Source organism: Alligator mississippiensis, chromosome 1, assembly GCF_030867095.1.
Source record: "Alligator mississippiensis isolate rAllMis1 chromosome 1, rAllMis1, whole genome shotgun sequence".
NCBI classification, from domain to species: Eukaryota; Metazoa; Chordata; order Crocodylia; family Alligatoridae; genus Alligator; species Alligator mississippiensis.
The window spans coordinates 65,585,060-65,605,331 of NC_081824.1; the positions used below are offsets into that span (position 1 = coordinate 65,585,060).

Below are 20,272 nucleotides of genomic sequence, written 5' to 3' on the forward strand. Positions count from 1 at the left end.
ACACAAGCCTCTCACGCTGGCAGAGACTGATTTCTGGAGAGGGGCACAGACGGTGGCATTTCTGCCACACTCTCAGATGAAGTTCATCCGGTCCTGCTGACTATAAATGTCTAACTGTTCCAAATGATCATGCACCAGCTCAACGTCAAGGAAGGCAGTCATTCCCACCATGCAATTAGGTTTCAAGGTTCATTATGAAACACGGATTAAGGATACTTATTTTAAAAGCCAGGTTACCTGAAAAGATAATGTTAACATCACTGCAAGGGTCATGTTTAGATGGGACATTAAAATTTGGGTGCGTGAGGGGGGCAGGTGTCTAAGCTGTCCTGGAGCTGGGACTGCAGCTAGACGGGGAGGCTGGGGAGGTGCCTGCCCCTCCAGCGAGGGATGGGGTGGGGGGTCTTTGAGGGCAGCAGGCAGCTGCATGGACAGCAGGGCTGGGAGGGGTGGGGGCTGTAGGTCGGGAGTGAGAAGCAGCAGCAGGGCTGAGGGGGCTGTCACTTGGGAGTGAGGGGCACTGGGGAGCAAGGGAATGGGTCAGGTGTGAGGGGGCAGTGCCAGGGGGCTGCGGGTTGGGAGTGAGAGATATCAGCAGAAATGGGGTGAGGGGCTGTGGCTTGGGAGTCAGGGGCAGGGAATGAGCATATCACTGCTCCTGCACAATCATAACCCCCTGCTTCCCCAAACAGGTGTCCTCTTTTTTGAAATTGAAAATATGGTAACCCTATCAGACTTTACCTAGTACTGCACTATGCTATACAGACACACCTGATAGTAAGTAGACACCACCACCCCTTCTGTTTTGTGTTTGTACATTTCCTGTTCTCCTACCATAATCGCTTAGTACAGATGTTATACCTATTGTGTCTTAGGTGTATAGAAAGTGCTCTAAAGCCATAACTGAACAGATATTCATGGTTCTTAGAGCACTTTAAAAATGGTGGACTATATTCTATGTTAACCCACAAATGGATGAGGTATTAGACTAAGGTGCTTTCTATTACAGCGCTTTATTGAATGCCTGTGCCAGATCCTGTTAAGGGTTAACTTAGAGCGCAATTGCTGCCATACCCAGTGGTAGTGCATAGGGATGCACTCGAACCTCAGGCAGAGCTCTTTTGCTCTGCGCAAGTGCCAGGCTGGCCTTACCTCCTCAGCTGTCACTGACCCAAGTCAGTGATGGCCTCTGATCCCAACCCCACCTCCTCCCTCTGGCCAGGTGTGAGCCGCAGATAGCTTGGGCAGGAGTGATGGGGGGGAAAAGAGGGGTCTCTCTCCCTGCAGCCACCCCAATTCTGCAACATGCTGCTGCCTGGCTGGGGGGCTACAGGGACACAGCATCCAGATCACTTTCCCCTGTAGGCCCCCCTGGGCTGGCTGGGAGGACTGCCCAACTGGGGGAGTTGGGAGGTGCCACAGGGGAATGGATCCAGGGTTTCTTTCCCTGCAGCAGCCTCAGCCCTGCAGCATGCTGATTCCTGGCTGGGGGACTATGGGGCAAAGGGTCTGGGGTCTCTTCCCCCAAACACTGTTGACAGTCACCATCCACTGTGGGGGGCAGAGCTGGGAAGAGGGGCCACTCCAGCAGCCTTCTGGGAAGTGTGTGCCCAGGCTCTGAGCCCTTCTTCCCCCCACCAAACAGTGAACATCTGTTCAGTTTGCTTCTGGTCTAACTTAGAGCAGTTTAAGTAAAATGCGATAGAGCTCTGCCACCAGGGGCTTTTTGAATATCTGTGTAACCTGGGCAGTACTCCAAGTGGTACCCCCTCTCCAATTGAAGGGATTAGAGCAGGTGCACAAGCGCTGTGGGAGGTGTAGAGACCCTCGCCCCCCTTTAGAGCAAAGCCAGATCACTAATGGGGACTTAACCATATACCTTTTAATGAGAGAACAGTACTGGGAACATAACAGGTATAAACTAGGGGGTACACTACAATGCCCTGAGGGGGCAGGATTCAATAAAGGTTAGACACTTACAATCATAGACACATTCATCCAGTTGACAAAAGACAGGGTTAACACAATATAAAACACAAGCAGCAGAACAAACAATACTGGTAGGCGAAATATAAAAGGCACAAAATACAAAACATCAAAAAACAAGGAATATAGGGCCTAGGTACCCGGAGGGAGAAGGGAAGAGGGAAAACACAATGACCCCCTTTCCACTGCAACAAGAATTTCTCTCTGTCACTTCACTCAGCCTAAGTCATCCCAACTGGAACTTGCACTCAGATCTCCCACGCAGTAGGCAAAAATTCTACCACACAGCCACCAGTGCTGGGACTGCTCCAAGGTGCTAGGGGTCTTGACCTTCCTGGAGCCCCTCCTTCACGTGGAGCTTCCTAGCCTCTTATTGGAGGAGCTGAAAGCAGAGCTGGGAACCTCTCAGGTCACTGCTCAGATCCTTGCTGGAGTTGGGGAGCTTCTCCTGCTGGCCACAGCCTCTCACAGCCCAGCGGGAGGCTCTCCTGCCGGCTGCACGCCGCGCTGCTGAGGGTCCAACTACTGCCTGCAGGTCCCACTTCTTCAGGGGCAACTGCTCCCGCCCCGCTGGCCCAGCTCTTTGCCAGCTCTTTGAAACTCCTTCCTTGTGGTCCCTCAATGGTCTCTCCTGAGTCAGCTGCGCTGCCCTTTTATCTCCCTCCAGGTGACCCAAGGGGCCAATTAGGAGACATGGAGGGTGAGTCTCTGGGGCCTGACTGGTGAGGAAAGGGAATCCCAAGCCCTCCAGTCATCTTTTACCTTTTCAAAACCCCTGGGCTAAATCACTACCAGCTAGCCCATCACATCTGTACTTAGCCAATGAGATTACTGGAGCTCTCTGGTGCTACTTGAAAATGAATCTGTTTCATATATACTGCTGCATGATAAATTATATCCATATTTTGTTATTTTTATGTAACCTGGGCACACCCAACTATGTGCTCCCTGCTCCAAATAGAAGAGATAGGTAGCTAGGCAGAAGTGCTCTGAGAGGGGTCTGTAAAATACTAGCCAGTTCCCTTTATTCCCTACAGAATCAGGCCAGGACCAGGAATAGCTTAACTATATACAAATGTATTAATGTTTACAGGGAACCTTAAAAAGATAGCTATTAATATACAACTGATACAGATATTTACAGATTTATAAGAAAGTATTGGTAAATATGTGCAACAACAACAGGTAAATATAGCTAGGCAACACAGATATCACCAGGTAAGTTCAGGCAAGAACGATAACAGTTAGATACAGATAAACCTCAACTTGCTGACATAACCCAGGCCACATCGGAGGATATCTATCTATCTATCTATCTATCTATCTATCTATCTATCTATCTATCTATCTATCTATCTATCTATCTATCTAAAACTAGTTACAAAATGGGAGACACAAGTCTTCTCCACTCCCTCCAGGTACCCTAGGAGGAGGAGGGTCCCAGTACTTCCTCAGCCCCAGATGGGCCCACCTGGTCCCTGATCCCTTGGGACCCCCTTTCTGGGCTTCCTCTCCTGTGGGGACCTGTTCCCTGGGTACTTATGGATCCGGGGAGCAGTCTGGGAGAGCTCCCAGAGCCACGGGTGCCGTGTTGGGGCTGTCCAGGGCCCTGCCTTCTGCCCTCCATTAGGGCTTGGGCTGCCTCATGTGGGTCCTGACATCCAGGCCTGTCTTCTGCTTTCCATTGGGGCTCAGGCCACCTCATGCAGGCCCTGAAACCTGGACTGCTACACCTCTGCTGCAGCCTGCTGGTGTCTCTCAGATGCCTGGCCTCATACCAGGGAGGGGTTGCAAACCCAAGTGGTCTGGTGCCGCTCCTAGGGTTTGGGATGCCGTGCACCGCTGCATGGACCAAGTCCTCAGCTGCCTGGCGAGGGTAGCAGATGTGAGCTGCCATGTGCGGCTCCCAGGGTTTGGTGCCTCCGCGCACTGCCATGTGTACTGAGTGTTCAGGAAACTGAGCTGCCTCCCGCAGCTCCCAGTGTCTGCCTCTTGCACCACTCTGTGCACCACTGGGGCTGTAGTCAAAGCTGCCTGCTGCTCTGGTCCTGCCGAGGGGGTCTTCCACAGCTCTTCTGGGCTACCGCTTCTGCTTCAAAAGAGCTAAGCAGCTCTCCCTAGCTCTTCTTCGCCCTGCCTGCTTCTTTGTCCCTCGACACATCTGCCATGTGCTGGGCACGCAGTTCCTTTTATTCACTCTGGAAGCTCCACTTCCAAAGGCTTGCTGGACCTGCAGAATGCAGGCTTCAATCAGGTCCAGGAGGCTCTTTGCCCCAGGCCCCTGTGTGAGGGGTGGGACTGGCCCCACCCAGCCCTTACCTGATTGGTGAACGGGCTCCACTAATTGAAAAGAAGATTTGCCAAGCCCATTAGAGCTGGGCTGCATCAGTAAGTCTGCCACATTTATTTCTGGGATCTAAAACTTTTTCTGGTGTAACTATATTCCTTTTACCATATTTGGTGAATGGGGGGTACATTTGAATAAAGTAAAATATTTAAAAATCAGTGGGTACAATAAGTATAAAGCCAGTGAGAGCTACTGAAAGTTTTTTTTTCCTATTTGAGGGTTCTAAGGCCTCAGCTTCCACTGCCCATGCCAATAACACACAGTCTTGAAGAAGCATTAGGAAAGCAAGGTCCTTTTCCCTATCTTTCCAGTTTAAATACAGAGAGCTGGGTACTGCATAGGCAGCATTTGAGAGATCATACAATTCATTGTTTCTAGTTGGAAAGTAACATGCCATCAAGTATTGTTAGAAATTAGCTAAGTAATCTTTTGTAGAATTAAAATTTTTATATTTAACTTAAAGCAATTTCTTCCTTTTTTCTGCTTGAAGTTTCACATGAGATTTTGAAGAAGTTGCTTCATTGACTATTGGGAAATCTCAGTTTGTCATTAATTTTTCGGAACATACCCCAGCTTGGGTTCCCCGCTTGAGACACCTTGGACCTGATTTTCACAAATCCTAAGAATCCACAATTTCAATTAAAAACCAAAGTGTACGTAGCCAATCCTCTGGGAAATAAAACAGATAAACAGAATCAGATCTATTACTCAGGTTGGGAAAGCAAAACCTAAGGCCTTCAAAGTTTTAAAATATTATTTTGGCTTCCATTCTTCTTGCAAGTCTCTAAACTGACAGAAGGAGAAAATGACCAATAAAATTTATGCAACCAGTTAGAGCATACATTATTAAAGGAAATGAATGAACTACAGTTATGTTTTGCTTATATTATTACTCCATTAAACTTCAAAGTCAACTAACAAAGAGAAAAGGAACGAAAATATGTTGCAGTTCTTTCTACATACACTAATTATCAATAGTTGCTCAATTTAACAGTGTGTAAATTGTATGAAGAAGTCAAGACCTGTCAAAAAGGTAGTTACCAATGCCAATACAGCTAAGGACAAAATGTTGATGACTATATATTACAAAACAATAAAACATAGATAAAAGAACCACATAAGCTTCCTTTCTACACAAAGTGATAGTGTTAAATGAAATCTGATTTGTAAATAAATAGTTTTGCCCCCCTGTAATTCCATGACCATTACCAAAATAGAAAGTGAAAACCTTGTGCTTTACTTAGGATACATTCTGGTGACCTTCTATAATAACAATAGTTTTTCTTCTTCTTTTGATTACTCATCAAACTGATTTCTTCATTTTAAAAAATCATTGTTAAAATAGCTCATCAGCATTAGACTTTCCATCCCCTCTTAAAACTGAACAAGGAATCAGCTCACTATTTTAGAACAATGACACTTATTAGTTCTAATTTCCTGCCAAGTTTCTAAATACCTTATTCGCATAAGAAAAGAAACAAAGATGGGGAGGGGGGAGGAAAAGGGGGAGGAACTGTTCAGAATGCAAGACAACACTCCAAACAGTCAATAGCACTTTACCCAGATTTTTTTCTTAGGTTTAAAATAAATCATAAGTAAAAATACACAGAATAGCAGCATGTCAGAATGATATGTGTGCAGAAAGCATTAAAATACATCTGTGAGGTAAGGTTGATTTAAGATTTAGATCTAGGATTAAATTTCCTAAAGATGTGTTTGACCTAAGGTTATCTGTTCTTGAAAAATCCAATTTGTTGTCTGAACAGACAAACCCAAGCCCATACAAAAAAATATAAAATAACCCCACCATAAAGACACTTTTAAATAGTATTTGGACTCAAATTCAAGCATTTCAAATAAATAAAACCATGATGTTTCAGTACCTTAATACACTTTCCTCCTCCCTTCCAAGTCAGTTAAAGTCTTGAGCTAACTGGAAAGGTTGCAGAGTTCTCCCCTTAGCACATGTCAGATTAGTCAGTGCCTCCCAAATGTACAAACCCAGTTCCCAAGCTGTTATTTGCAATAACACTTACAGCAGAGTTCCCTTGCCAAGTAAACCCATTAACAAGTGAAATGCGCATGTGCAAGAACAACTTGCATTTGTTAAATAAAAACAGATCTTGATTTTCTTACCTTATAAATAAGATTTTTTTTTCAAGAGGCAAATAATAGTAATAGTAATAATAATAATAATGATGATGGTAATAACAACTGATGAAAAACTTCAGCAGGCCTGGCTCAGCCCCCTACTCCACAGGGAATTAGCCATCACATTCCAACCATGTCATCAGAACAATGAAAGGTGAATGTTGTGCAAAACAGCTTGGGACCACTCACTGATGATGTCATCCCTCCCTTATATGGTTCATTATTGTGCAGATATACTTTGGTCAGTGAGAAGGGGTGGAGTTAGTGTCTCTAGAAGAGAAAGCAATTCTTAGCCAGAGAAAATAAGTTGGCTGCAGAAAAGCTTCGGAAAATGCATATCCTATACTAGAAAGAATCGGGGGGGTCGAGACAAAACTACACAAAAAGTGGATCTGTTTTCTCCTCCCACTGTTTTTTTTCAGACAAAATGAATTCCAGCCAACTCTATTCAGCATGGCTGAATTTAAGTAGCAATCACATTAGTTTAAGATTCAGCATGCTGGGTTGATATTCATTAGGGTTTAGGTAAACAGTTGATTAATATAAAGAATTCGATCCAAAATACAAAAATGCTAATATATAGCAAGCAGACTTTTCAATTACTTTTTTTTTGCAGGTGCTTTCCCAGAAGTCATCTTTCACAAAGCTGATACACACGCACTCTCCAATCTAATGTTACTTGGTGCTTCTTAATTTAAATCAGTTCAACTATGGTTAGTGTCTGCTTTTATCAGCATTCCAGTATAATACCATTTCCTGGGTTTATTATTGACAGCCCCCCCGCTGAGCTTGAAGTTTATAACTTAACAATTAAAAAAAGGCATTTGAAGTCAGGATGCATCAATCAACTGCTTTCTTTTAACTGAGCTAATACAAAAGAAAAGTTTGCATTGGTCTTTTTTTTTCTTTAGCTCAAGAAAAGCTCCAGTTTGTTTTTTTGCTTTTTAAATGGCAATCATACTACTGATAACCATTAGCTGACCCTATAGCCACTTGATAAAGGCATGAGTAAATGAAGAAAATCTATTCTGTCTCCACCGTTGATTTAGTATGCTTGCCTGTTTGCTCCTAATTTTGCTGCCATACATGCACTCCTAATGTGAGAGACAGTAACAGATCAAGGGAGCACAGCATTACCACATTTCAGTGTTCAAAAATGAAGTCAGGCCTCCAGGACACCAGGCTGAAAAAGGAGATTTTCAGCTCTGACTTAAAGAAAAACATTGCCTCCTGAGCCCTTAGATTATATTTGGGTTACACTTTCAAGTTTTTTCTCTTCAACAATGATGTCTGAAAGTTGTTATGATGTTGTGAAACAGAAACTAGGAGTCTCATGTAATCACGTGATCCCCAGGAACTTGACATTCAGACTGAACCCTAAATATTCTAAGAACTGGCAACATAAGAGTGCACTATGTTAAATATTACTGCACAGAAAAAGCTTAAACATCACTGAAGCTGCAAAGTCAAGCAGTGAAAAGTTAAAAAAGGAATATGTGTTATTTCCTTTTGCTTATGTATTATAAAATCATAAAGTCATAGAGAAGTAGGGCTGGAAGGAACCTAGTCCAACCCCTGCCTGAGCCAGGGTCATCCCTATCAATACACTTTTAATCTAAACTCTACATTAGACTACCCTCAACTCTGACACAACATAGACCTAACACCCTCACCTGCCACAGGTAAAGCAGGGGAACCACGGAAGCCAATGTCCTGCTTCTATAAATTGTTATGTATATATAAACTCAAGAGGTCCCAGGTAGGGGGCCATGCCCCCTGCTAGAGGAAGGCAAAACCCCCCACAGTCCATGTAAATCTGACAATGCGGTAAAATTCCTTTCTGACCCCAAATATAGCAATCAGTCTGACTCTGAGTGGAGGGGAAAACCCTCTAGCCAGGAACCTCTGGCTTTGCTCCTAGCAAGAGAATTGACACCCCCCCAGTTGCAGTCCTAATCAGGGGCGATCCGTAAGGAGTGCACACGGGTGCATGTGCACCCCCTATGCATCACAGTGTACTCCCTGCAAAAAGGTGCTACAGGCGCCACTCACCACCCTGCCAGCAGCACCAGCGGTGGCATCTGCAGGCCATCCATGATCACCCCTGGCCACCGCTGATGCTGCTGGTGGTGCCCGCGGGTGGTCACTGACCCATGGTCAGTGCTCACCTCCCCCCCATGACCAACAGTGCAAGCGGCGTCTGCTGGAGCTCCCCGCTCACCACCACTGGACTCCCGCTGCCACCAGCGCAGCCATGCCCCCCAGCCACCAGGGGCATGGGCTGTTCATGGTCCCAATCCTTAGCTGTAGCCAACACCCAGTGCCTCTGGAGAGGCTTAAAAAAACCTGACACATGTAGCAGAGAAAATAGTGTCAGGGAGGAGGGGCAGGAGCAACCAGCAAAGCCCAGAAGCATGGGAAATACCATGCTAGAAAATAGGCATAGCTATGCCTAGATCATCCCCAACCAGTGGCTGTCTAACCTCTTCTTGAACACCTCCAGAGATGGAGACTCCACAGCTTCCCTAGGCAGTCTATTCCACTGCCGCACTATTTTCACTTTCTGGTTATCCAATCTGAATTTACCTTGTGCAACTTGAAGCCATTGGTCCTCATTCAACTCTGCAGCAAGAGAGTAAAAGTGTTTTCCCTCTTCTTTATAGCAGTCCTTCAAGTATTTGAAGACTGCTGTCATTTCCCCTCTTAAGTGCCTTTTCCACAAACTGAATATGCCTAGCTCCTTCAGCTGCACTCCATATGACTTGCATTCCAAACCCTTGATCATTTTTGGTGCTCACCTCTGGATCCTCTCTAACTTCTCCATGTCCTTTTTAAAATGGGAAGCCCAGAACTGCACACTGTACTCCAGATGAGGCCTAACCAGTGCTGAGTAGAGAGAAACTATCACCTACCATGTCTTGCACCTAATGCTTCTATAGATGCAGCCCAAAACTATGTTTACCCTTTGTGCGGCTGCACCATACTACAGACTCATACCGAGTCTGTGATCTACCAAGACCTCTACCTAGGGAGGAAAAATGTCCAGCACACCTACAGCCTAGGGAATGACCTGCTGGGTGGCACGGAAGTGGAAAGGGATCTTGGAGTCCTAGTGGACTCTAAGATGAACGTGAGTTGGCAGTGTGACGAAGCCATCAGAAAAGCCAATGGCACTTTATCGTGCATCAGCAGATGCATGACGAATAGGTCCAAGGAGGTGATACTTCCCCTCTATCGGGTGCTGGTCAGACTGCAGTTGGAGTACTGCGTGCAATTCTGGGCGCTGCAATTCAAGAGGGATGCGGATAACCTGGAGAGGGTCCAGAGAAGGGCCACTCGTATGGTTAAGGACCTGCAGACCAAGCCCTACGAGGAGAGACTAGAGAAACTGGACCTTTTCAGCCTCCGCAAGAGAAGGTTGAGAGGCGACCTTGTGGCTGTCTATAAGTTCATCATGGGGGCACAGAAGGGTATTGGTGAGTATTTATTCACCAAGGCGCCCCCGGGGGTTACAAGAAATAATGGCCATAAGCTAGCAGAGAACAGATTTAGATTGGACATTAGGAGGAACTTCTTCACAGTTCGAGTGGCCAAGGTCTGGAACGGGTTCCCAAGGGAGGTGGTGCTCTCCCCTACCCTGGGGGTCTTCAAGAGGAGGTTAGATAACCATCTAGCTGGGGTCATCTAGACCCAGCACTCTTTCCTGCCTATGCAGGGGGTTGGACTCAATGATCTATTGAGGTCCCTTCCGACCCTAACATCTATGAATCTATGAATCTAAGATGCCCAAGTCCTTTTCCACAGAGCTGCCATCCAGCCATGTATCCCCCATTTTGTAAGTGTGTTTTTGATTATTCCTCCTGATGTGTAGCACCTTGCATTTGTTCACATTGAACTTCATCCTGTTAGCTCTAGCCCAACTTTCCAATCTCTGGAGGTCCTTCTGATTGTGCTTGCATCCTCCAGTATGTTCACAATCCTTCCCAGTTTTGTGTCATCTGCAAACTTGCTCAAGAAGCATTATAAAAATGCCTTTAATCACATGATCATGCACTCTTTTTTTTCCATAGGATCCCTGCCTCATTTCAAGCAAGGATAGATGTAGCTTGCTTAAAGAATAACTTTTCAATAATTTGTTTTATGTTTTTTTTCAATGTGTGGCCCTGGTCTTATTTGTTGAAGCTGTCTTCTGAAGACAATTCTTAATTTCCTTATGGGCTTTTTTATAATGTTCATCAATACAGTACAGGAATGCTTCACAAATATTAATGAGCTTATTTTCATAGCACTCCCTGAAATGAGAGAATAATTATTTTCATTTTAGAGAAGTGGGGAACCACTTGGGGAAGTGGGGAAGTGAGGAACCAAAAAAGTAGGTCTAATTCTGGAAGCACAATATAAGATACCAAGACTTGATTTTACCCAGTACCAGGTATTACTTAGTTGTTATCAGTACAGAGCACAGTTCCCCTGATTTCAGCAATGGCTGCAAATCAAACCATAGAATCTCCAGTTGGACCAAAGGGCACATGATTAATGTGACAATTTTCACAAACTGTGAAAAGTTATTCAAGTAACTTGCCAACCATCATGGAAGAAAGAAACTCTGTGGTCTGAGCAGAAATAGCATCTAATTCTCCCTGAAAGCATAAAGCAGCTTTAACCATCCCTTCTGTTCCTGCAGTCCCCTGCTTCATTTACTACATTCCAGGTGCGTCTATACAAGATGCTTTATTGCATATTAGACTAATCTATGTGTGCAGTAAAACACTACCATCTACACATGCGTGACAATTACTGCACATTAAATTAGTCTAATGCGCCATTTTCTAGTACCAATATATTCAGGCACTACAAAAATGGCACATTAACTAATGCACCCTAGCACATGTGTAGACACTGACATTCGGTGTGAACTGCACCCCATCAGCCACCCCAGCAGAGGGCCAGCCTCCTGCTTGGTGCAGAGCCACATGGCCAGCAGTTTCTGCAGCCACATGGCAGACACAGCTCATTGGCTTTCCCAGCTGGCCTCTGGACACCTGACCTGATCCCTGGGGCCCATGCCAATTTCTGCCTGCCTCCTGGGCACTATGCCTCACCAGTGTGGGCATGTGCCAGGTGCTGCAGCCCCATGGACCCTGGCTCTAGCCTCCAGAGCCCATGTCAGCACCTGTCTGCCCAATGGGCTCCGTGCCCCATTGCCGCAGGCACATGCTCCCTGCAGACCCTGGCTCTGCCCCCCAGGACTCCACACAGGCCAAGTGTGCCTCCCAGGCACTGTGCCCAACACCTGTGGGCATGTGCCAGTTGAGACAAGCACCCAGAGCCCCAGCCTGATCCCCCAAAGGCCCTGGCAGCAGCTGCTATGTCAGCCTTCCCAACAGTAGAGACAGCAGCTTGGGGGCCAAACTAGACTGAGCAGGAGACTGTGGAGCTTATCACAATTGAGGGGCAATGCAGAGGTCCAGTGGCAATATGGCTGGGCCACCTGGGCCAACGTGTACATATATGTGGTCGTGGTGGAGTGCATCTAGGAGCACAGCCACCAGCACTCTGGCCATCAGTGCTACATAAAGGTAAAGGCCCTGTGGGGGCAGTGAGTCCATGTCAGTGGGTCCACAACCATCAGTGTGGGGCTGTCCACAGGTCCATGCCCTTCATGTAGCAGCTGGACTGGATCCTGGGCCTCAGGGACCCTGGCAAGGCCCTCCACATGTTCTTGAGTATGGGCAGGCTGCCAGAGCTTGTGTTATGGCCCAGCTAAGAGGAGGAGTCAGCAGGAGAGGGCCCCTCAGGGTACCAGCGCCAGGTCCCAGCATGCTCCCCACCCTCAGCATCACCTGGCAGTTCAGGCAGCCAAGGTCATCACCTGCCCTGCCAACTCTGACAGTGCACCCTAAGTGAGGACAGGCTGAGAATGGCCCCATCAGCAAGCACCTCCAGCTCCTCCCCAGAAGGCACCCAGAGCACATGGTAGGCAACCAGATCACTTCATCAAAGGCAGGGAATGAGTCTGGCCATCAGAAACACTTACTATGCCCTTCCAGTAAGCCCCATACAGGGAGGAGGGCTGAAGGGAAGGGGGCACCACAGCCACCTGTTCCTGTGCCAGCTCACTCACCCACCTCTGGGCTACATGGCTGGAGCCAGGGGCCCCACACAGAGCTGGGGGGAAGGCGGGGTGGCTTCCTTCTCCTTCCCTCCTCTGCACTCCCTGCCTTGGCTGGCCAAACTCCCCCACTGCCCACTAGAGTTTCCCCTCCAGCACACAGGGAGGCAGGAGGCAATTCAGGACTTTATCCAGTATCTTGCAGGCTCCCAGCTAGGCAACCATGGGCCCATCACATGCAGAGAAATACTGATGGCAGCAGTGATTTCCCCCTTGGCCATGGGGATCAGGGACTCATAGCAAAGGCAGAGATACCACTCCAAGCAGTAGTGCATGATGCAGGGAAGTGCAGACTTACCTGGGGCACTGTCAAAGCTCAGAGCTACACACCACATTGTCAGCTGCACCTGGGGAATCATGGCAATTAGCAGCAGCAGGGTGTAGTGGGTAGGGCACTCTTCAGCATGCTCAAACAGCTCATCAAAGCACACCTGGGTGACTCCAACCAGCAGCATGCGTGAGGTGCAGCTGACATGCAGTGGGGACCCTGGCCCAGAGAAGATCACCAGGAGAAGGCAGGGGGCATTAGTAGCTCTGAGTCCCAGCCAGGCAGGAGCCAGGTGCCGGGGTCCCAGAAGCCAGGTGCTACAGGCCTGGAGGCATAGGAACAAACTGCCTTGTCTGTAGGGAGAAGGGGAGGCAGTTAGTCTGGCATTGCCATGGCAGCTGCCACCAGGAGCCAGCCCTGACCCAGCCTTGGTAGGGTACGGGGAAGGCAGGCTGCCTGTGGTGGAAGCCAGCCTGTGGAACCAGGGAGGAAGGGCTCGGTCAGTGGCCTCCTATCCAAGGGGCCACCTAGCCAATTTACAATGGTCCCTGGGCACCAAAGCCTGGAACACACCAAGCTCCTGGAGTTCCTGGTCAAGGTGGTGGAGAAGTGGCTCACAAGCTTTCAGGCATAGCAATTCAAGAGGGAGTGGTGTGATGGCCAGAACCAAAGGGATTAATAAGCAATAAATATGTGCTTGGAGGCATTTAGTATTTTGCCTAATAGAGAATATTAGCTAATATTAAGCTTGTAAGCTCATAACCCACAAATATAACTTGTCTGTCATAAGTTTAACCAAAATGATAAAACTAACTGTTTGTATTAATCATGGAACTGACCCAAAGGCAAAGCTGTAGCTGCAAGATTAGCTGACCTAACGGTTTTTGCTCAGGGTTCAGCCTTGACAATAAAAACTGGATCCAACCACCTGGCACACCCAACACATTCCGGGAAAGCACGTTCCAAAAAAAAAAAAGCATATTCAGATAAACCTAAACGGACTGGGCTTAGTGATGTTAATTTCAAACCTAAAGATGCTGCATTGTAATTTGCTTATTGGATAAACCCGAGTTTGGGTAGTAACCTTTTATGATAATGTTTAACACCTTTCAATCCCATAGGGTAACAGCAATAAGGCAAGATTATGAGTGGCTCTAAAGCCAACAGATTAGCATAAAACTAGGTAGAAAAAGCACGTGCATCAGGTAACCGGCAAGAAGGAAGGAGGAAACAGAATAGTCATTGCTGTTCCAAGCCCGGACTTCGGACTCCCGGTGTGAGTGAGGATCGGATCCTAATCAAGGGATTTTCCCCGGTAATCCCTCCGACAGTGTCGATTGGGGATGCCTGACTCCGCTGGAATCACTTGGCACACACCTGGCATTGAGAGACTATCGATAAATTGCCGACCCATGTCTGTCTATCTGTTGTTTTGAACAGCCCAGTGGTTGATACCATCGCAGTGCCCAGTTGGCCTGTGACAGAATTGATCCATCTATCTGTTGTTATTATTTACTATTAGCTCTTTAATACTGCTTTATCTGCTTATCACATTTATCTTTCTGTTAACTGTTGTGTGTATAAGCTATAATAAATTCAGCTTTGCTTCACTCCCAACTTTGCCTCCTTGATCCAAAACTGAACTGAACAGCCCAGTGGCTGATACCCTCGCAGCACCCAGTTGGCCTGCGATAGAACTGATACACTCACAGTGCCCAGCTGGTCTGTGATAGAGTGGGAGAGGGACCAGAAGTACCATGCCTTCCAGGAGAGGCACCTCGCCCTTCTGGAGAGGATGGTAGAAGCCCAGGGGCATCAGAGTGACATAGTGGTCCAAGAAGCGGAGGCAACACAGGAGGACTGCTGGGTTCTGGACACCATCCTACCCCTGGTGGTCGCCTTTGTGCTGCCTGTGCCCAGCCCCCCCTGGCCCCAGCCCCCCCTGACCACTGGCAGCCACCTGCAGCCCAGTGCCAAGCCCCGTAGTGAGCTTTGGAGGAGGTGCAGCACTGCCTGCATCGGGCAGGGCCCCCTTCCCCTGCTCCTGAGCCTGGTCCCCTGATGGCCTGGTCCCCTGCCTTGTACACCACCCATCACTCACCCTACCTCCATGCGGCCCCTGGCTGGAGCAGCTTACGGCTAGAGCAGCTTCCCATTTAGGCCCTGGTGGCCCTGGCTTCATAGGAGAACAGCTCTGTCCTTGGACCATATTGTTCAACATCGTCATTAATGATGTGGACTTTGGAGTCAGAAGTAGACTGGCCAAGTTCACCGATGACATGAAATTTTGGGGCAAAGCATCCACACCTGAAGACAGGAGGGTGATCCAGGCTGACCTGGACAGGCTCAGCAAATGGGCAGATGAGAACCTGATGGTGTTTAACGCTGAAAAATGCAAGGTTCTCCACCTTAGGAGGAAAAACCTGCAGCATCCTCATAGGCTCGGCAGTACTACGCTGGCTAGCACTAAGGAAGAAAGAGTCTTGGGGGTCATCATTGACCACAAGATGAACATGAGCCTGCAATGAGATGCTGCAGCTACTAAAGCGACCAAAATGCTGGCTTGCATCCATAGATGCTTCTCAAGCAAATCCCGGGATGTCATTCTCCCCTTGTACTCAGCCTTGGTGAGGCCGCAGCTGGAGTAGTGCGTCCAGTTTTGGGCTCCACAATTCAAAAAGGATGTGGAGAAGCTTGAGAGAGTCCAGAGAAGAGCCACGCGCATGATCAGAGGTCAGGAAAACAGACCTTACGACGACAGGCTGAGAGCTATGGGGCTTTTTAGCCTGGAAAAGCACAAGTTCAGGGGTGATCTGATGGCCACCTATAAGTTTATCAGGGGTGACCACCAGTATCTAGGGGAACGTTTGTTCACCAGAGCGCCCCAAGGGATGATGAGGTCGAATGGTTATAAACTACTGCAAGACCATTTCAGGCTGGACATAAGGAAGAAACTCTTTACTGTCCGAGCCCTCAAGGACTGGAACAGCCTGCCATTGGAGGTGGTTCAAGCACCTACATTGAGCACCTTCAAGAAAAAATTGGATGCTTATCTTGCTGGGATCCTACGACCCCAGCTGACTTCCTGCCTTCGGGCGTGGGGCTGGACTCAATGATCTTCCAAGGTCCCTTCCAGCCCTAATGTCTATGAAATCTATGAAATCTATGAAGAGGAAGGGGGAGCATGCTGAGCGGGATGGACAGTACTCACCTTCAACCCCAGATCAGCACCCAGCCCACTGGGTTGCTGCGGCATCCACACCTGCAGTGGTATCAGTAGAGCCTGGGAGTGGTAGGGTACAGGCTGGGCCCTTTGCATGCCTGTGCAGCCTGTCCCTGATCATGGGACACCAAATCAAAGGCTTTTTTAAAGTAAAGATATACAACGTCGATCTCTTCCCCCTTGTCCAGGTAAAAATGCAGATATTGCACAGTATCCAATGGCATGTTTAAAAGGATCTCACAGCACCCTAGGTGCTATGGCATCCTGGTTGAGAATCACTGAGATATACTCTATATGCTACAACTATAGCTACACATAGAGGTTGGTGGACTGGCAAGTGTTTCCCTTATTGGATGCTGCATTGGGTTCGATGGCTTCATCAGTCAATGTCAATTCTTGGTTCAGGAGCTTTTGGTAATGCTCCTTCCAGTGGTTTTTGATGAAGTCATCTTTAAGGAGTGTATTGCCATCTTCAGATCTAAGCAGAGTGAGTCTGCAAGAACTTGGTCTGTACACAGCCTTGATTGCACTGAAGAAGCTCCACGTCATGATTATCAACAAATTGTTGGATTTCTTTTGCCTTCTCTACCCACCATTGGTTTTTGATTTCTCAAATCTTCCTCTGGGCTTTAGTTTTAAGGTGTCAAAAAGTTCCCTGCTTCTGACTAGATGTAGAATGGTTTTGCCAGTCATAGAAAGCTTTTCTTTTCTGATCAAGAACAGCTTTGATCTCAGCATTGTTTTCATCAAACCATTCCTGATGGCATCAGGTGATAAAGCCAAGTGATTTCATGCAAGCCTCATGGATGGTCTCTTTTGGAGCTTGCCTATCTTCTTCAATACAAACATTATCATGTTGCTTCCTAAGATTGGCAAGGTTCTTACTGAGATATTTGGAGGGCTTTGCAGTGTCTAGGGGTCTGAAGGTAATTGATGTTGTATAGTAAGAGAAGCACTTGCCAGTCCTCCAACCTCTGAAGAAGTCCACTAAGTGATAGCAGGGATCCTAGTTTTCTCTGATAAAACGATCACAAATTCTCTGACAAAAAATGCAAATTCTCTGATAAAACCCCCAAAATATGTTATTAACATTAAAAGCTCCCTGCAGTCCCCGTTCCCCCCCCACCCTGCTGGTGCCCCTCATTTGTCCCCAAAGCCTCCCCCAGCCCTGCTGGTGCCCCTCACTGCCCGCACAACAGCCCCCCCCCCCGCCCCTACTCATGCCTCTTACCCCTCACCTACAGCCCCTGCCCCCCAGCCCTGCTGGAGGACCCCCCCAGCTGCCAGGGCTATGGGGCCAGGGACCCAAGTCTGCAGCTCCCTTCCTCCAACCCTTTGCTTGATCTGTGGGAGTGATCATTCTTGACCTTGAGAGATTACAGCCATTGTTAAGCTACTTACAATAGAACATCTTGAATAGATAAACAGTGTTTTAATTCTTTCATTCTTTGCAACATTAAGGGTCTCCCATGTATTCATGGGAGACCCTTAATGTTTAGATGCAATGATGAACTTTTTAAATCTAAAAATAAAAACAACCAACCAATTAAACAAAAATATAAAAAGTCAAAATCCCAGAAAGGAGCTGTGTGGAAAATATATGTTTGAGCATCCTTGGATTTCAATACTTAAGATACATTTATTAACTCAGGCAGGGTTCTTTGCTTGGATGTGATATCTTTTATTAGACCAACTGAGTAGTTGGAAAAAAGTTTTTAGCAAACTTTTGGGTGCAGTCACCGTTTGTCAGACATTGGGAGTCTCTACCAGTCTGAGACTCCAAAGAATGAGAGAAGCTAAAAGTGGGGTAGGTTTATTAACTCATTCATGCCTGCAAGACCTCTCCATTTTCTTCAGGTTTCCAGGACAGATGTACTGGGAGAGGGGATTTTATTTGAGGTAGGGTGGTTTGTGCAGTTTGTTATGGATCTGCCTAGAGGGGAGCAGGCAAGGAGCAGGTGTTGGAAAAAGGGATTGCCTGCTGCTGCCACTATCTCTAGCTGAGCCCAACATTCCAGGTAGCCACTCACTGTCTGACAGCTAGAGCAAGGAAGAGCAGCCCTGGTTCTGCTGGGGACAGCAGTAGCAGTGGGTGGGTTCCCTACTTCCTGCGTCCAGAAGTTCCAGCTGCAGAGAGTGGCTGTGCAGGGTGCTGGGCTCAGCTGAGGACAGTGGGGGCAGGGGAGCACCTTTTAGAAATTCATAGTATCAGCCTCTAAGAGTTATAGCCTCTGTAGCTGCATCCATTTATCAGGGATCCTTTACCATTGTTGGAAGTGAGATTGTATGTTGATGCACAGATCCATGCCTGATGAGAGGCTATGGCCTGAAATTAGTGGGGCTGCCCACAAGTATGAGAGTCCACCTGCATGATTCTTTCTGCAGAATGGGGCCTGCGATAATTATCTATTGTGTTTGGGGTTTTGCTTTATTTCCTAATATAAATTGTAAATAATGATTAATAATACTCCTGAAACACTCTACGCCTTGCATACATAGTGGCTAAAAGATTCCTTACACCATGTGTTTTAATTCTTCCTCAGATCTCTTTTTTTGCCAAGTAATACACCAGAAGCTGTGCTGGGTATTCAGTGGAGGAAGAAGTGACAAAAGAGTTATAACACATGGGAAGAATACAGGGGAATGTTGATTGGGATAGGAGCTTTGTGGGAATTAATGGACTGATAGGTGGAGAGAGAAAGTGAATGAGGGTTTAGGTGTGGGGTGACTACAACTGGGAATGAGGAAGGAGATTGAAAAAAGGACATTGGCATCCAGTACTGCTCTACTCACAGTCCTCATCCCTACTGCCCCCAGTTCTCAATTCCCAGTGCCCATGTGGGCAAGAGAGACAATTCAGATGAGGGGCCAGGAAGGAGGAACTAGAACTGGCTAAGTAAAGAGACTGGAATTAGCTTGAGATGCTCGAGGAAGGGAGACTGACACTGGCTATGTGAAGCACTGGCTATATGTGACCCAATTGAAAGCCACAAGTGTTTAAGAGAAAACTGGGATGAAAACAAGTTAAAAGGAATGGGACAGAAGGGATCTCTTTTCAGAGAAATAGGCAGAAAGTCTGTGACCATTGCAGAACATTTCTCTCTTGAGCCTGGAGTGGACCTCAAAATTCCTGTATCTCACCATTCTATTATCAGCAAGTTTCTCTGGAAGTCACTGCCAAAGCGTCCAACCTACCTTTAGTGCTGGCCCTCAAAACCATTGACAGCTGCTACTGCTATCAGTTATTCTACTAGCTCAAATGGCAGCTGTCTGTGCAGTGGATCTAAACATTATAACCATACGAAGAACAGTGTGGGTCTCAATATGATGCCACACGATGGAAAATCTTGTGATTTTATATTTTTTGCCAGAACTTTTCCATGTAATTTCCTTATTAAAACAAAACCAGACAAGCAAAAATGCTACTACATTCTGGTTGCAAAGTCAAGCACGCCAAAGTTAGGAAATACCAGAATTAAGGATGTCTGTGCAACCTTAATTTGCTGTTCCAAAATGTTTAGATTGTGATATAGTTCAAGGTTACATTTTTTTTTTTTTGCAGGATTCCTGATTACACATAATGGCCCTGTTCTCAGGATACATCAGGAGTCTATAAGGAAGGAGACTGTCTTGACACAGGACACTGCTTATTTGTTGGAATGAGGGTGTGTTTACACATGCAATTAATGCACCTGAATTTTGTTTCACAGTAAATTCAGGTGCATTAAACTTTGGCTGGAAATACTTCTACATGTGCACCCTGTTGGGTGCAGATTTATGCCCAATGAAAGCAGTCAGGCCCAGGGCTGCTCCTGCCCTGCTGTTGCCCCTGCAGCAGCCAAGGGGACCTATCGGTTCCAGCCACAGTTGGTACTCTTTAAAAGGCTACACCACTTCTTGTTCCCTGGTTACATGCTTCTCTGGCCTGGAGCAGTCTGTAGCCTTCTGGCATAGCCTTCCAGGACACTGTCCCTACAGCCTGTGCTTAGCACATCCTGGTTGCTCCTTGCCCAGCCCCTGGCAGTGACAATCAGTGCTGCAGACTTCTGTTCGCCAATGTGCTAGCTATGCTCTGCACCCGCACTGACTGCTGCCTAGCCCAGGTGGGCCTTGGCCCTCTCCAGC

The 20,272-nt window shown here is 47.1% G+C and overlaps 1 protein-coding gene across 4 annotated transcripts in view; it reads right to left on the reverse strand.

Moving 5' to 3' along the window:
• FILIP1 (filamin A interacting protein 1) overlaps positions 1–20,272 on the reverse strand; it is a 224,845-nt gene that overhangs the window by 46,426 nt on the left and 158,147 nt on the right. Inside the window, exon 1 of one of the 4 annotated variants that reach the window (XM_059731268.1) lies at positions 6,470–6,632. The exons of 2 other annotated variants lie outside the window; for them this stretch is intronic. The gene's annotated coding sequence lies outside the window, so the exon portion shown is untranslated. Of the gene's footprint in view, positions 1–6,216; positions 6,350–6,469; positions 6,633–20,272 lie in introns of those variants that run through there. One more of the 4 variants, XM_019496820.2, reaches the window with a different exon arrangement.